Source organism: Parasteatoda tepidariorum, chromosome 6, assembly GCF_982258835.1.
Source record: "Parasteatoda tepidariorum strain Cologne lab strain chromosome 6, Ptep-v5.0, whole genome shotgun sequence".
NCBI classification, from domain to species: domain Eukaryota; kingdom Metazoa; phylum Arthropoda; class Arachnida; order Araneae; family Theridiidae; genus Parasteatoda; species Parasteatoda tepidariorum.
In genome coordinates this window covers 100,674,300-100,691,097 of record NC_141760.1, presented here as the reverse complement: position 1 = coordinate 100,691,097, position 16,798 = coordinate 100,674,300, and the positions used below count along the sequence as shown (strand labels likewise).

Sequence of the window (16,798 nt, the reverse complement as noted above, 5' to 3'; positions counted from 1 at the left end):
AATTTTTTTATTATTTATCTTATATCATGATTTTTAATACAATTTTTGACAATTTAACGTGAATCAAGCGTTCTGTATATAGAAATATCTATTTTTCCGTTATAAAGTAGCGAATAATAGCTAATAAACTGATAAATTTTGGATAATTTTTGTTTATTTATTTATTTTATTTTATGCATTTTTTTAACTTCGTTGTCAATATTTTGAAGTGAATAAAGTGTTCTATATATGAAAATAATTATTTTTCTTTGTTTAAGAGCGAATAATGGCTGAAAAAGTTACAAATGTCGTTTCGGGAGGCACGCAGACATCACACCCCGTTACTCCCTATAATAATAACCTCTAAATTTCTAAATCTTCCCAAAATTAGAGTTTAATGTATCAAGCAAATGTACCAAAGCATTTTTTTATAAACCAATTAGTGGGCCCTCAATAGGCCAAAATATGTTTTGTTGACTAAGCGGGAGAAGATGCTTTAAGCTAAATATTCACGCGGCTAGTATGTGTAGCGTGCCGCAGTTGGTAGCGCGTTGGGCAATGTTGATATGTAGTCCCGGAAGTCCAGGGTTCGAAACAATTCAAGGGTCGACTTTAATTTTTTTTATTATTTATCTTATATTATGATTTTTAATACAATTTTTGACAATTTAACGTGAATCAAGCGTTCTGTATATAGAAATATCTATTTTTCCGTTATAAAGTAGCGAATAATAGCTAATAAACTGATAAATTTTGGATAATTTTTGTTTATTTATTTATTTTATTTTATGCATTTTTTTAACTTCGTTGTCAATATTTTGAAGTGAATAAAGTGTTCTATATATGAAAATAATTATTTTTCTTTGTTTAAGAGCGAATAATGGCTGAAAAAGGGACAAAAGTCGTTTCGGGAGGCACACAGACATCACACCCCGTTACTCCCTATAATATTAACCTATAAATTTCTAAATCTGCCCAAAATTAGAGTTAAATGTATCAAGCAAATGTACCAAAGCATTTTTTTATAATCCAATTAGTGGGCCCTCAATAGGCCAAAATATGTTTTGTTGACTAAGCGGGAGAAGATGCTTTAAGCTAAGTATTCACGCGGCTAGTATGTGTAGCGTGCCGCAGTTGGTAGCGCGGTGGGCAAGGTTGATATGTAGTCCCGGAAGTCCAGGGTTCGAAACAATTCAAGGGTCGACTTTAATTTTTTTATTATTTATCTTATATTATGATTTTTAATACACTTTTCGACAATTTAACGTGAATCAAGCGTTCTGTATATAGAAATATCTATTTTTCAGTTATAAAGTAGCGAATAATAGCTAATAAACTGATAAAAATTTTTATAATTTTTGTTTATTTATTTATTTTATTTTATGCATTTTTTTAACTTCGTTGTCAATATTTTTAAGTGAATAAAGTGTTCTATATATGAAAATAATTATTTTTCTTTTTTAAAGAGCGAATAATGGCTGAAAAAGGGACAAAAGTCGTATCGGGAGGCACGCACACATCTCACCCCGTTACTCCCTATAATATTATCCTATAAGTTTCTAACACAGCCCGAAATTAGAGTTTAATGTATCAAACAATTGTACCAGATCATTTTTTCATAAACTAATTAGTGGGCCCTCAATAGGCCAAAATAAGTTTTGTTGACTAACCGGGAGAAGGTGCTTTAAGCTAAATATTCACGGGGTTGGTATGTGTAGCGTGGCGCTGTTGGTAGCGCTGTGGGCAAGGTTGACATGATGTCCCGGAAGTCCTGGTTTCGAAACCCTGCAAGGGTCGACTATAAAATGACCTATTAATGGAATTTATTTTATAATATGTTTTTTAATATCAATTAGAAAACAAGTGAGAGCAATTCCTATAACCGAAATTGACCAGAGTAGACATAAAATGCGGGCTACACATTTTTTTTGTAACCCGCGTCATATCATATTTACACCATCATCGATTTTAGCGACACCTGTGCTAACTAGCTAGGGTGAAAGGGATGAAAAATGTTTTTTTGCTAATGTTAAATAAATATTTTTCAGCACATGTATACATTTTTGAAAATTTTGACACCTCTCCTTTGACTTGGTATTTATATCGAAGTTCTCTTGTGAACCAAAAAATTATTAAAAATTATTCAAGTGTCCGCTGAATGACCTCCTCAAATGAAGCAATTAATAATAATTAGAAAACAAGGGAGAGCAATTCTTATAACTGAAATAAACCATAGTAGACATGAATTGTGGGCTTCACATTTTTTTTTAACCCGCGTCATATCATATTTACACCATCATCGATTTTAGCGACACCTGTGCTAACTAGCTAGGGTGAAAGGGATGAAAAATGTTTTTTTGCTAATGTTAAATAAATATTTTTCAGCACATGTATACGTGTTTGAAAATTTTGACACCTCTCCTTTGACTTGGTATTTATATCAAAGTTCTCTTGTGAACCAAAAAATTATTAAAAATTATTCAAGTGTCCGCTGAATGTCCTCCTCAAATGAAGCAATTAATAATAATTTGAAAACAAGGGAGAGCAATTCTTATAACTGAAATAAACCATAGTAGACATGAATTGTGGGATACACATTTTTTTTTAACCCGCGTCATATCATATTTACACCATCATCGATTTTAGCGACACCTGTGCTAACTAGCTAGGGTGAAAGGGATGAAAAATGTTTTTTTGCTAATGTTAAATAAATATTTTTCAGCATATGTATACGTTTTTGAAAATTTTGACACCTCTCCTTTGACTTGGTATTTATATCAAAGTTCTCTTGTGAACCAAAAAATTATTAAAAATTATTCAAGTGTCCGCTGAATGACCTCCTCAAATGAAGCAATTAATAATAATTTGAAAACAAGGGAGAGCAATTCTTATAACTGAAATAAACCATAGTAGACATGAATTGTGGGATACATATTTTTTTTTAACCCGCGTCATATCATATTTACACCATCATCGATTTTAGCGACACCTGTGCTAACTAGCTAGGGTGAAAGGGATGAAAAATGTTTTTTTGCTAATGTTAAATAAATATTTTTCAGCATATGTATACGTTTTTGAAAATTTTGACACCTCTCCTTTGACTTGGTATTTATATCAAAGTTCTCTTGTGAACCAAAAAATTATTAAAAATTATTCAAGTGTCCGCTGAATGTCCTCCTCAAATGAAGCAATTAATAATAATTTGAAAACAAGGGAGAGCAATTCTTATAACTGAAATAAACCATAGTAGACATGAATTGTGGGATACACATTTTTTTTTAACCCGCGTCATATCATATTTACACCATCCTCGATTTTAGCGACACCTGTGCTAACTAGCTAGGGTGAAAGGGATGAAAAATGTTTTTTTGCTAATGTTAAATAAATATTTTTCAGCATATGTATACGTTTTTGAAAATTTTGACACCTCTCCTTTAACTTGGTATTTATATCAAAGTTCTCTTCTGAACCAGAAAATTATTAAAAATCATTAAAATGTCCGCTAAATGACCTCCTCAAATTAAGCAATTAATACAAATATGATATGAAGTTTTTTAAACAATTCAATGTTTATTTTATTCTATATCTTTATAGACCTTGATCTCCTTTGTTTTCTAATTATTATACAATTTGGATCAATTTATACAATTTTGTGCCAAATTTTCTTAAGACCTTCTTAAGACTAAACTTTCTTTAATTTCTTTTCTTTGAGTGCCAAATTTCTTAGGATCTGAAAATGCGTGATGAAATTTTTCTAACCTCTTTTTACCTCAAATTTAATCTTTTTCTTACCGAGAAGAGCATTTTAAATGTAAAAAACAAGGAGGATTTTATGATCTTACAGAAGCGTTGTTTTTATTCCTTGTTCTCTTTTCTGCTGCTAGGCATAAAAGTCTTCACTCTCTTTATGTGCTTACATAATATCCAATAATTATGTATAATTTTCGCAATTTGTTTGTAATCGACATTAATCGTTGTCGGTAATATCGTATATATAATAAAACACGATAAAAAATTTTACGACACATGGTATTCGCGATATGTCCTGAGAAGGTATTTTTTAAATATTGTAGCGTTAAATATTGTTATATCAACCGAAATCATTTAATTTCTTACTGGTGTCTTTTTTTTCCAATTCATTTCAAAAAAAGAAAAGAACCATGTAAAAATTTTAAACATTTTATTTTATTCTCATATTCTTGAAGTACACGATAATAAGGATGGTCAGGCGAATCTTGTGAAACTTTCGTTTCAACATGTGGGAACTCTGGTAACAGGTAGAAGATTTTTTTCGATTTTTTCCTCCCTAGTTTATGGACTAGCTTTTTAACCAAGCAAAGAATACCAATAGTCAGTAAAAGTGTTATTCCAATGTACGCAATGAATAATGTTGCGTTGGACATCTGCAAAAGAAATTTGAAATAAGTCAAAAATTTTAATTTAGTTTAAAAAAATAGTCAGCTCATCCTAAGAGGTGTTCCACGGAACCCAGGGTTCCACAGAAGGGTCAAAGGGGTTCCGATAGTTGGATTTTTTTAAACCAGTAATGTTTTTTAAAGCTTGCTTTACTATATTTTCATTAGATCAACAATTCGATATTTATTTTATCTTTTATTTATTTAAGTGAAATTATTCAAGTAAAGCATCAGTGAAAAAGAATGATTATTTTAAAAAAATATTTATTTTCAGAAAACAGTGTATTGAAAAAAAATATGAAAAGATAAGCATCCGCAAAAAAAAAATTGCCCTAGTATTTTCTATAAAATTTTTCATTTCAACGAAAATAATTAACTTAGGTATAAAGAAATGCCATTCATAGCCATTCAATCAATCAGGGGATTAATATCAGTTCTTTTTCATTTCTCCGAGAACCATAATTGAGTTTATTTTATTCATTTCCAGCTTATACATCCACCTAAGCAAACTCAGAATTAGTCGAAATGCCGCTCCACTCTTGTAAATTTCATTCTCTGCAACACCGAAATTAAGACAATTATTGATAAACATAATCTCCTTTCTCTCATTAAATATTTTCAAAATGATAAGTAGTGTTTCTTAATTTAATGAAGCACTTAATGAACTTTATTTATGAAGTCGGGGTTTCACCTAAAGAAGGTCAATCATTTTGGGTACCGTAGCCAGAATAAAATACAACAACAGAGGTTCTTGAACGGGTTTGCACTATTCTTTCCTACTCGCCACTATAGTTTGTCTAAAGTAAGAACTCTCCTAGTCATTCGTCTGGACCCGTGGCGGTGACTATGGTAACGAGGTATAACTATTTCAAGATGGGGTGTGGATTCATTGCTTGGGGCAAATTTTGGATCAGGTAGGCGAGAGAAAGGGAATCTTTTTCTTCGGTCTACTGTGTTTAGCCTTAGGGTGAAGAGCAGCTACTCTCCCTGAAATGAGCTATTCTTGTTTCCATACCAGCAGATGGCCTCAGTCTTCGTGGTGGGAGGAATTCTTACAGTAGACAAACTGTACTCTTTCTGAAATGCGCTGTTCTTGTTTCCATAGCAGCATATAGCTTCAGACTTTGCGGTGGTGGGAGTTCTTACCATAGACAAACTATACTGCAATTGTAAGGGAGAAAAAAGTTTTCTTTTTTATTTATTGTTGGTGTGTTCCGCATTTTCATACCATTGGTAAACAGTACTGTACTATTCATTAAAATATTTCTTGGAGAAAACATTTATATCAAAGAATTTCGCACATTTCGACCTAGAAAAAAAGAATAGAATGGCGGGAGCAGCGTACCCAACTGTGCATATAGAGTTGTCCAACAACCGGTTCACTGGTGACGTACCACCTGACTGTCACTCTGCTTCTTATGCGCATGCGCTGGATGTTAGTTCAAATAACGTTCTGCTATATCTGATTATTTTGCTCACCCTATAAGTTACAATATATTTGTCACATTCGCATAACGTAATTTTGATCTTGTCTTTTAACTATAAACAGAGAAGATTTCACATTGTTTCACATGATTAAAAGTAAATCCACAAAACATAACTATTGTTTAAAATAACAATGATTCATTACTGTTAAAAGAGATACATTTCCAATACAGATTATCGTCATTCCAAATTTTTTTGGGTGCATTGCCTTGAATTTTATTCAAAGAGACTTGCGAATTGTGCATTTTAAATCCTGCACTGGATTAACAGATTAGGGCGATATTTTGCTAATTCGAGCTCCTGCTCTGGATGCATGAGTGGTAACACCGACACTGCATCATGAACAAGTATTCCGTTAATTTTTCTTTCTGAAACGTAATTACATAGTAAGACTTGAGTTACAAAGATGAATTTCGTTAATTTTTCACCTTTGAAAGGAAATTTTTTGCTAAAAACGCCAACATTTACTTAATAGCAAACTGCTATACTTACTATACTATGCTATAGCAATAATAATATAAATCTTTAAAAATCTAATGAGGATTACAGTAATTGCTAAACTGTACCTTTTAATCCCAGAAAGCATGTAACCTAACGGTAACCTTGTGTCGGAACTTTCCTTTTATCGTCACGAAAATGTCAGTACTAAAAACCTTTTTTCAATAAAGCAAAAATATTGCAGTTTCAAACCTTTCATCCTAAAAGGATTAAAAATTATTTTAGAGCTTTTTTAAAAAGTATAGTCGCCCAGGTGAAAGGGTCACTTAAGTCCATAATGGCGTTTTAGTTGACATCACACTGGCGAAAGGATCAAATTTGCATTGTCTATTAAAATTTCATGACAAGGTAGATTTTAGCTGAGCATAGAAAACTTTGCGAAAAGAAACCTTATATTTACCTAGATTTAAAATTATTCTCATCTTGAGACTAGCTTTATCAAAGGATTTTTTCAATCTTGAAAACCCCAAGTCAACCTCGATTTAAGGTTTTTATATAGAAGGTTGTTTACCAAGTTTTTGGATTAGGGTAATGTGCTTAGAATAGAGCAGACTGTCACAGATCTCGTTTTTAGGTTAGAAGTTGTTACACGTAAACCGCTTTACAAACCTTTTCAGATTTACATTAAAAGCTCTTTGCTGCAGGGCTCGTCCTCCCGTCCTCAGCGGTCAAAAATTCCCCGCGGACAACGAATTTCTCGAATACGACGTCCGCGCGGACAGCCATTTTCCCGTTAATATTCGTGATACATTTTCAATTTTAGTTATCTTGCAAGAGTTATCTTGCAAGATATTTTCTCTGTCTGGGAGTACTGCAGCAGTTGAAAGGGGCTTTTCAGCTATGAATTTACAAAAAAAAAAAAAAAAAAAAAAAAAAAAAAAAAAAAACATTACGTAGGGGAGAGTGGGGTCAATTGTAACAGGGTACGATTGTAACAGAGCAAAAATTTCGAGTGTCGGGTTCTAGATTTGGCTCCTAGGTGGCGCACAAGGTGTATTTAATAAATTTACATGTACACCCCTGCTGGCAACTATTTTTATGTACTTTTGAAAGAGTTACATCACAAAAGATATTTTCACGCTACGTAAGTACTTTTTTTGGTATTGGAATATTATATTGTAACAAAGTAATTTTGTTTAAACAAATAAAAATTATTAGCTGAATATGTAAGTGGACACCTTAATTAACATTTCAAAGAAAAAAGATTAGTTTTGTTAATTAACTAGCATTGTTTTTAACAAATGAAGCTGAAATGCCGTCTTGGGGACGATTGTAACAATAAGTAAAGGGATGATTGTTACAGCTGAAAATAAATAATCTTATGTTTACAATCCATTACTTAACTCTTTAAGAACCACCAATAGTTTCCTATATCATTTATACAGTCGAACTCGTTTATAACGAGCTCGGATCTAACGAGAACTCGGATTTACCGAGGGAAACGAGAATATTTGGTTGGATGAATGTTAAGTCTATGGAACAGAAGTCGCTTTTAACGAGCAAGACCCGGTTTTAGCGAGCATTATTTTTCTGTCTTGCAATCTTTTTTTCAAAATGATATGAAATGCGCGCGAAATAAAAAAAAACCGCGAACTGAAACTTCAAAGTAAGCTAACAAACTACTATTTTAAATATGTAGATTAATGAAAAAAATAAATGTTTTGGTAAGAATCTTTTCCTTTATTTTTCTTTCCGTTTATTGCTTCTTTCCTTTAAGACTGTAGAGCAACTAGAAATTTTTTGCTGGTTGGGGGGGGATAGTTGTCATTAAATTAAGAAAAGTATTTAATTAAATTAATTAAAGTAAGTAAGTATTAATTAAGTTTTATGTAAACTCAATAATTTGACCTCTCCCCTCCCCCTCATCTGGTTGCACGCCTGCCTTAAGGACCCGTTTATTACGAGCACTCGGATTTAACGAGTACATGTTACGGTCCCTTTGTGCTCGTTATAAACGAGTTCGACTGTATTATGTTGCATGTGCATTATTTTATTTGTCACCTTTCACAGCATAAATTAAAATTTTTAACCCCTAAAAGTTAAAAGTTTAACCGTTTAGGTCTCTGCGCATTATTATTTTTTCTCCTAAAATATCACTACTATTTTGATCATTAAAAAAGCATATCACAACTATGATAATATGTATAATTAACTACGTTTTAGTTGAATTTATGAACTGTTACAATTGACCCCGTAAGTGGGATCAATTGTAACAAGTGTTCGACTGTCAAAAATTGTTAATAACTAATATAATAACATTTAAAATAAGGTATTTATTTTTTTTTCTGGTAGAGGATAGTCTATTTTAATCGTCTGTCAATTAATACTAATAATTTATTGGATTTTTTGTTAGTTAAAAATAGTTAAGTAAAAAATGTTACAATTGACCCCACTCTCCCCTACTGGTCTTAAACAAGAAGCGTTAAACGCAATTATGAACATCTACCTAAAAACCCCTTTCAGATTTCTGTGCAGAAACCTCTGTAAATCATTGGCTTGATTGTGGAACTGGCAAACGTCATATTTGATTCATTTAAAAAACGCAGTACCCTCGGATAAATTGACATTCCAGATAACTTGACCTTTGTCATTTAAATTATTTCATAAAAGAAGTAAATTATTTCATAAAAGAAATACTAGGTTACTATTAGTAACCTAGTATTTCTTTTATTACTGCATAATGTAATCCTAGTATTTGTAATCCTAGTAACTATTAATTCATTGTGCAATTTATATAAATGTTTGTAATAAATAAGAGAAAATTATATTTTTATTTATTTAGAAACTACGGGTTAGTTTCAAAGGAGGACCGGTACATTGTTGGATAAGCCGTCCTCGAGGACGGGTAAAATTTCTGAGTTTTTTCGAGCCCTGCTTTGCTGAGTGAAAATAAACCTTATTTTGCTATCTGGGAATACTACCATAAATTTCAACAAAGAAAAAAGTAGAAAAATATCCGTTTCTTTTCATCATTGTACATTAAAACAAGTAAATAATAGTCTATTACTTACTTTTATTCGTTTCAAGAAATAGCTTTTGAGTGTTAGGACGAACTTCCACGAACGAAATGAAATTTTAATGATTAATTTTGTATAATATAACATAATGAGGGAAATAGCATTGAGAATGTCACATTTTGCCGATAACAGGTGTTGGAAATTCATTTGTCCTGTGTTTTAGTCTGATATATGTCACGGAAATATGATCGCAATGAATAACTTTCAGTTTATAAAAGTAAAAAAAGTTATAAAGACAAAAAAATGAGATAAGATATTTTCATGATGTAGAGCGTGAAAAAAAAAACTTACAATTTTGATCTAATAATCAGCTTTTCAGGTATAAGGACATGATTTTAATGGTCCGATGCTTATTAATTTGAGCTAACGTTATTTTAAGTTATGAAGTCTGACCCTAAAATTTACTTTCTCTGAATAAACACACCATTTTTTGATATATTTAGATTCCCTTAAATTCAAAGGAGAGGTAAGAGATAGCCGTAATTCCAAAAATAAAAATTGACCCCCCCCCCTAGTTGTCAAAAGTTCATGTCAAAAATCATGAACTTTTTGCTTATTTTGTCATCTGAGAGTCATATTTTTAGATCTGTATTTATAAAGAATTAGTTGACAGATTATATTAAAATTTTTCATTTAAAATTACGTAGATTAAAATGGTTTAAAAATTTGCATACACTGTACGATTTGAATTTTTTTTCAACAATTATTAAAGTAAAGAATAATAAATAATCAAAAAAAAATTTTCACATGGAATTATTTCACATAAGCGAGTGATACGATTGTACGTAAAAAAGTTTTCCAACTGGATCAAAAGTTTAGCATTCCTAGTAATCAATTTTTTTTTCTTATAACATTTATTATATCGCTTGCTAATTTGCTAATTTTTTGTAAGAAATAATTGCTTAAACATGATCAAATGATCCTGAACATTAATTTTCTTAAAAAATCGTTTGGAATTAAAAAAATTAATTTATTAAATGGATGAAACTAAAAAGAAGTTATAACGATAAGTTTCCAATTTCTTCTATGCATGTAAAACAAATATGTATAAAGAATAATAACAAGAACTGAAAAAAAAGTTTTTTTTTTTTTCTAACTTACTGATGAGGTGGAACGTTTCTTAAAAAGTCAAAAGACTTTTCCTTTCTTTGCATGGGGAGAGGGGGGATAAGTGTTTAAAAATACCCTTCTAACAAAAAACGACTGAGAAAAGTTTTGAATCGCTTGTGATCGTTTTCTCTTTGACCATCTGCTTTTACAACAACGCCCTATTTACCATGCCTTCCTTTCTGACCCCATTTTATGTAGAGTTTCGATAGTTCCTTCCTCTCCCCTCATCAAAAAAGGGGGCTTTCCCACGGTGCTGCTACCTTCAAAGAAGCAGCCCAAGGACATATGGAGGCATATGGTCTTCTCAGGTGTATAAAGTATTGAAATTAAATAAGCAACATCCTGTTTACACATTTCAAGAGACTGCTCCCAAAGCACTCTTTGAGGGATGCTGTTTGTGAAATCATGAGCTAAGTCGATAGTCGATATTTTTGAAAAAAATTATGTTTAGAAATTAGCATTTAAATTCCTCGCAATCAAACATCTTATATAAATTTTAAATTACAAATAACTTGTCTACGATTAATAATATGACATATTCACACTATGTTGTAGAACATAGACTAGTAATTTTGAACCCAATCCAAAAGACCAGGGAACTTCTGGATCATGTATTGAGAGACATTTGCCTTCGTGGGGGACTTTTTCATGGAACTAACCGGCATGTGTGTTACATAAAGAGGAAAATCACAAAAACCTCTCACGTTTAGCCAGATGGCAAGGATATTTCATTCATTATGAAAAAAAAAATTTACATTACCCCAAAATTGCATGTTTATAATTTTGTACATTTTATGAGTACTCAACCTGCAGTCAAGGAACTTGATGTGGCCCTCACCTTTAGTTTCAATAAAGATTAAAAAATCACAGAAATTACAGCATTCAAGTGTTTAAGTAGTACTGATTCAAGTTATAAAACAATTTAAATTTTTCAGCGTTTTTTTTTTCTTCTTTTTTTTTCTTTCTCTTTTTTGAAATTGTGTTTTTTCTTTAAAGCTTATCGAACGAGAACATGTTTGAAATCTCATACTCATATGTGTTGGTTATCTTAGCATCAGCCCCGCTAGGGGCTCCAACTAATTCATCTGAGTGGAAATAAATGATAAATCGCCGAAGCGCAACTGAAAGGTGGAAGTTGGGGTTCAGTATCTTTTACTGAGAGAAAATTAAAATGAAGTAGTGAACAAACAAGTTTGAGAGAGAGAAGAGGCTTTGTGGCAGACTGCCTCGCCTCCCTTCGAGGTATTACCCCCGAGCTTCTCATGTGCACAGTAGCCACATAGCCTCAGAGAAAAGGAGAAATACATAATAAATGCGCAAAATTATTTACAAGTATTTACAGCTATTTACAAAATTTACGGGACAAAACTCCGTCGGATAGGAAAAAGGCGGTTGCCGGCCTATATTTTATGTTGTCTTTGATGAGCTCAAAATCAAAATTTTTAAAGTAATTGCACGTATGACAATGTTTGAAATAAAGTTATACCGGGTCTGAGTACCCGGTAAAAATAGAATTCCGCTGATTTCAGATACCCGGCAAATATTTTATTTGTTACCCGATCAGTACGCAATAAAATTTGATTTTATTACCCGACCGATTAAGGGTACTCGGCCGAATATCATAACATTTATGCCTAAAAGTCGTTCCCAGAGTGATTGAAAATTAAAATTGAGCTATAACAAGCACGACTTTCAGTCTGTTACCGATGATCATTTTATTTATACATGCTTTTTTTGAATATCAAAAATAAATCAATAATTTATACTGAAAATGTAATAAAATGTTCTTAAGTGAGTTTTTTGTTGAGTTATGTAAAACTAAAAATATATTTTTTATGAAAAAACATACTTTTAAAAAAATTAATTACAATTTTTTTTAAAAAACATTTGTCTCAATATTAACTCGTGCTTTATTTACTAGGAAGTTAAACTTCAATAATGCTCAATTTAGCCATTTGAAGAATTATGCGTTATTTGTAAGAAAATGTTCATATTCTGTTTGTAATTTTATGCTTCGATAAAATACATAGCTTACAAACCCAAATAATAAATACATATTATTTCATTTATTCATTTGCTGAAAGCAAATTTAGTATAAGAGTAAATGCATATATATCGCACATTTCTACACCTATCTTTGAATTTTTCTCATTATGATTTTATTAACGACATATCAATACAAAAACTTTTTTAATCTACTATCATATTAATTTAGTTAAAATAGTTTTCATCTGAATTTTCATGTCATGAATTGGATACTTCCATTTTAACATATTCATCTGTTTAAAAGGTCAGAGCCTGACTAAGGCAGGGGCATACGGGGCAGTTGCCCCGGGCTCTCGCATCAGAGAGGGGCCCCAAATCGAATAGAAAGTTCATTTTACGTTTCCTTCTTTAATGAACTTTTTTTAAAACAAAACATCAGTACAGTGCAAAATCCGTCAGTTTTACGTAAGTTTCTCCTAATTCTCATTGTTTATTTTTCTGTGAATTTTAATTTTCAAGAAAAGTTGGGCAATTTATAACATTAAGAAATTATTAAATTATTGATATTAAATCAGAATTTATTGCGATCAGTAAAAGTCAAAACTTTTTCTGCACTCTACGGCTATCGACCAAAAAAGTTTGTTCACTTGTAATCAGTGGGGTGCTGGGAGGGGGAAGGGAGCTATGGTCCCTGACATCTAGCCAAAGGGAATATGCAATCGACTGCTAAGGAAGCTAAAATTTTGAATTTTTTCAAGTTTTTTTGTAAAATTAGATTTTTGAGCAGTTGAATATTTGGCACAAGAAGAAAGTTTCTCGAAGAATAAAATTCCGTAGTTTTATTTATAATAAATTTAGTAATGTAGCTTTAGATCTTAACAACTTAAATATTCTTTTCATTTATAAAAATTTAAAATTGCATTTAATTGCTTTTCGAAAAAAACTTTTTTTTTTTTGCTTTTGAATAATTTTTAGTTACATAAATTAGTTAACACAGATAAATATGAGTAATTTTCAAAAATTACGAAAAACTTTCAAAAATTTTATTTTTTATTTTAAAATCCTTAGAATAGTTTTTTTTTAATTATTTATTTAGAAACCCTAATTAAAACCTTACAGAAAGCAGTGTAGTTTGTAACATTATTATTTTAAAATTTTACAGACATTTTATTATTTTATAGCTTTTAACTTCTATGTTCATCTTCTCTTAGGCCTAACACTTTTACTTAACAATAACACTATTTATTATAACTTTGACTGGCCAATATAGTTTGGATAATAATGATGTTTGGATAGTTAATGATGATGTAAGAAGGCAGGAAAATGACAGCATAAAATTCTACTTGTTCTTTATAAAATATAGTTAAATGGATTTTTCTCTGAAATTTTCATCTTATTTCCTACTGGATATATTTTAACGAAATGGTTTACCAATCATACATTTAAACAAAAATAATTAGTGCTAGGGTCATTTATGTAGCTCATAAAAAAAATTCAAATAAATGGTTGGGAGAATGACATGTTTTCGTGTGACATGTAAACTTTTGACTGAAAAACTTATTTTTTCGTTCGCCTTTCAACTAGGTGAACCAGGCTTGAAATCCAGCGATGACTGGTCGATACGAAATCTGCATCCGGCTCGCACGGACAGCAGTGCTGACGTAAAATATCCTCGGTGGCAGGGTATCCTCATGAGTTAGTGATAGGCATCCTCATTGGTTAGATTCCCCTTGCTGTCGGTCTAACCATAGGAGGTTTCGTGGTTTTCCTCCCCATGCAAAGAAAATAAGGGTTAGTTCCATCTTAAAGCTTCTCACGAAGGGCTCATCAATTCTTAATCCAGGAGTTCCCTTGTCTTCTGGATCGGTTTCAAAATTACAAGGCTACAGAGCTGAACAATAGCTGTCGTAAACCCAAAATTGGGCCGGCTGTTCATAGACGGTTATTAAAAAAAAAGACAAAAGAAAACACTTAGGAAATCATTCCTTTTGCACATGCGAAATTCATCATTTTACTGCACGATATTAGATTTCTGTGGCAGTTACAGCAAACTGTCATATTTGGTGAGAAACACCCATACATGCATTTATTAATTCCCTCATTTTATGAAGAATCATTCTTAGTACCGGTTGCCATAGTGACGCAGTAATTATAAAGTCTAACAAAGGCTACGAGGCTATAAATAAATTTATACAAATCGTATTATTTGTCAAACTTGTCAAGTTCAAAGAAAGAAAGAAAAAAATAAGACACCCAATAAAAACATGTCTTAAAAATGTTATGTGGCGATTTTAAGTGTTTCTCTCAGTGAAACTGCTAAAAAATGTTTTGTACAGAATGTTTATTTAGTAATGAAGCTTAGTTGGAAATGATTTTTTAGGGATCATAAATTGAGGAACACATTGTCATCCTTGTTTATAAACAACTGTTAATCTTTATGATACTCTTAACAAAAAATAATGACGTAGAATTTCTTATCAGGCTCTTTTTTTTAATCTTTTTTATCAGTTTACTGTTGAGAGGTTTTTATTGATTCACAATGTTTTCACTGAGATATTTTAGTACTTCGATCATAAACCAGTTCTGTAGCGTTATACTGTGCAGCAATTTCTTGTCAAATCTTTCCCACACAATTGTGCGACATACCCATATGAATCAGTACCGTCTTTGCGCATGGATCAGTGCCCGGGGGTCCCAAGCACTCAGGGGGCCCTTTGGAATTTGACTTCTTATAAATTGTATTAAAAAAACTAATAATAAACAGCATTGCATTATATATATTTTTTAAATGAATATATTCTCGTTTCCCTACAAATAGTGATTGATTATCATGCAGACACCAATAATTTGAATAGTTCATCACCAGGAAAACTTAAAAAGTCAACCGAAATCTATTCTATGTTGAAGTTCTTAGGTACTGAACTGTCTAAGTCATAATATCTCTAAATATGCTTGACCACCACCCACTCTGTTTAGTATTTATAATTAGTTGAATAAAGTAATAATTGAAAGAGTTAAGAATTACGCAGCCCTATGGGACAGCAACTTTTAAGCTGGTTATGTCTGATATGCATTGAAAGATGTTTTAATAACTTTAATAGTTTTAACGAAGTAATTCATACCTCTTGATTTTTTTTTTGTTATACCCCTTATGTTTTTTTAAAAATTTAATTATTTTAATTAGTTTTTTTGGTGTTGAAAATTATTTTATTATTTGAAGACTGCAACTCGTTTATTACCTCAATTTTTTTAAAAATATACATAGTTTAGAAATGCTTTATTTTATGTGAATTGAGTTTTTTTAGGTAATAAAAAATGTGTTTAAGTTTGTTAAAATTGTTGTATATCTCAAAATGCTTTATTTTTATGTTAAATGAAGTTTTTTAGTTCGATTTTTAAACAGTATGGAATGTTATAGGGGCCCAAAAAATTTTGTGCGTGGGGGCCCTGCTTACTATTAAGACCGTCTTATATACATGACCTAGATCTGGAACGAATCTTCTGTTTAAAAAAATATTTTCTGGGCAAAATATCACTGAAATGAAATATTACAGTAAGTAGAATGAATACCTTCCCCTTTGAAACACGTTTTTAGTAGTCACCCAAAATAAAAATTGTTTTCAATCTCATGAATGATGCTTTTCGCTTGTGGCCAACTCATGATGGTTACAAATTACTTTTTTCAAGTAATTTCCTTCGATACTTATCCCTTTCGAAGGGCAGTAAGATACCTATTTCCGCAGTAAATATATCATAACTACTAAGAGATGGTGCAGTTCTAATAGTTACCAAACTTATCATAATACTTTGTTTGGTACCTATTGCATCCTCTACAACATTTGAGTTTTGTGTGTTGACATTTATCAGTGAAAGCAAACAAAATCTGAAATTTTAAAGACAAATAGAATTCTCATAAGATTTTGATAAGGATTTTGGAGCATATAAACCATTTCTCTATTTGTCCTTTAATATGCAGTTTACATTTTTTATAAGTAGTGGTGGAGAAAAGTTCTCTTGATTTAACTTCGTTAATACATTATCTTTGCTTCCATTAGAAAAAAAAAATATTTTCTGAAACCTTCAGAATACCAGTTGTCCAATTACCAAAATTAATTAGGCGTCTTCTGAGTCAATAACTATTTTCTACAGTTCCCCAAAAACGAATATTTTCTTTATTAACTGTGCTGGTTAGTATATAGGCTTATTTTTTTAGTTTAGTCAATAAATATTAACCAACCTTAGTAAAAAAAAAAACGAATTTTGGAACATAGTCCAGCCATGTTAGCACGTTAACCTTGTCATTGAATT

The 16,798-nt window shown here is 31.3% G+C and overlaps 1 long non-coding RNA gene across 1 annotated transcript; it reads right to left on the bottom strand.

Annotated features, from left to right (window-relative positions):
• Nucleotides 1–4,144: 4,144 nt before the first annotated feature.
• On the bottom strand, nt 4,145–9,640 carry LOC122270745 (uncharacterized). The gene is made up of 2 exons (XR_015434801.1): nt 9,389–9,640; nt 4,145–4,382 (listed from the first exon to the last, which is right to left on the bottom strand). It is a non-coding gene; the product is annotated as an uncharacterized LOC122270745 (long non-coding RNA).
• Nucleotides 9,641–16,798: the final 7,158 nt, after the last annotated feature.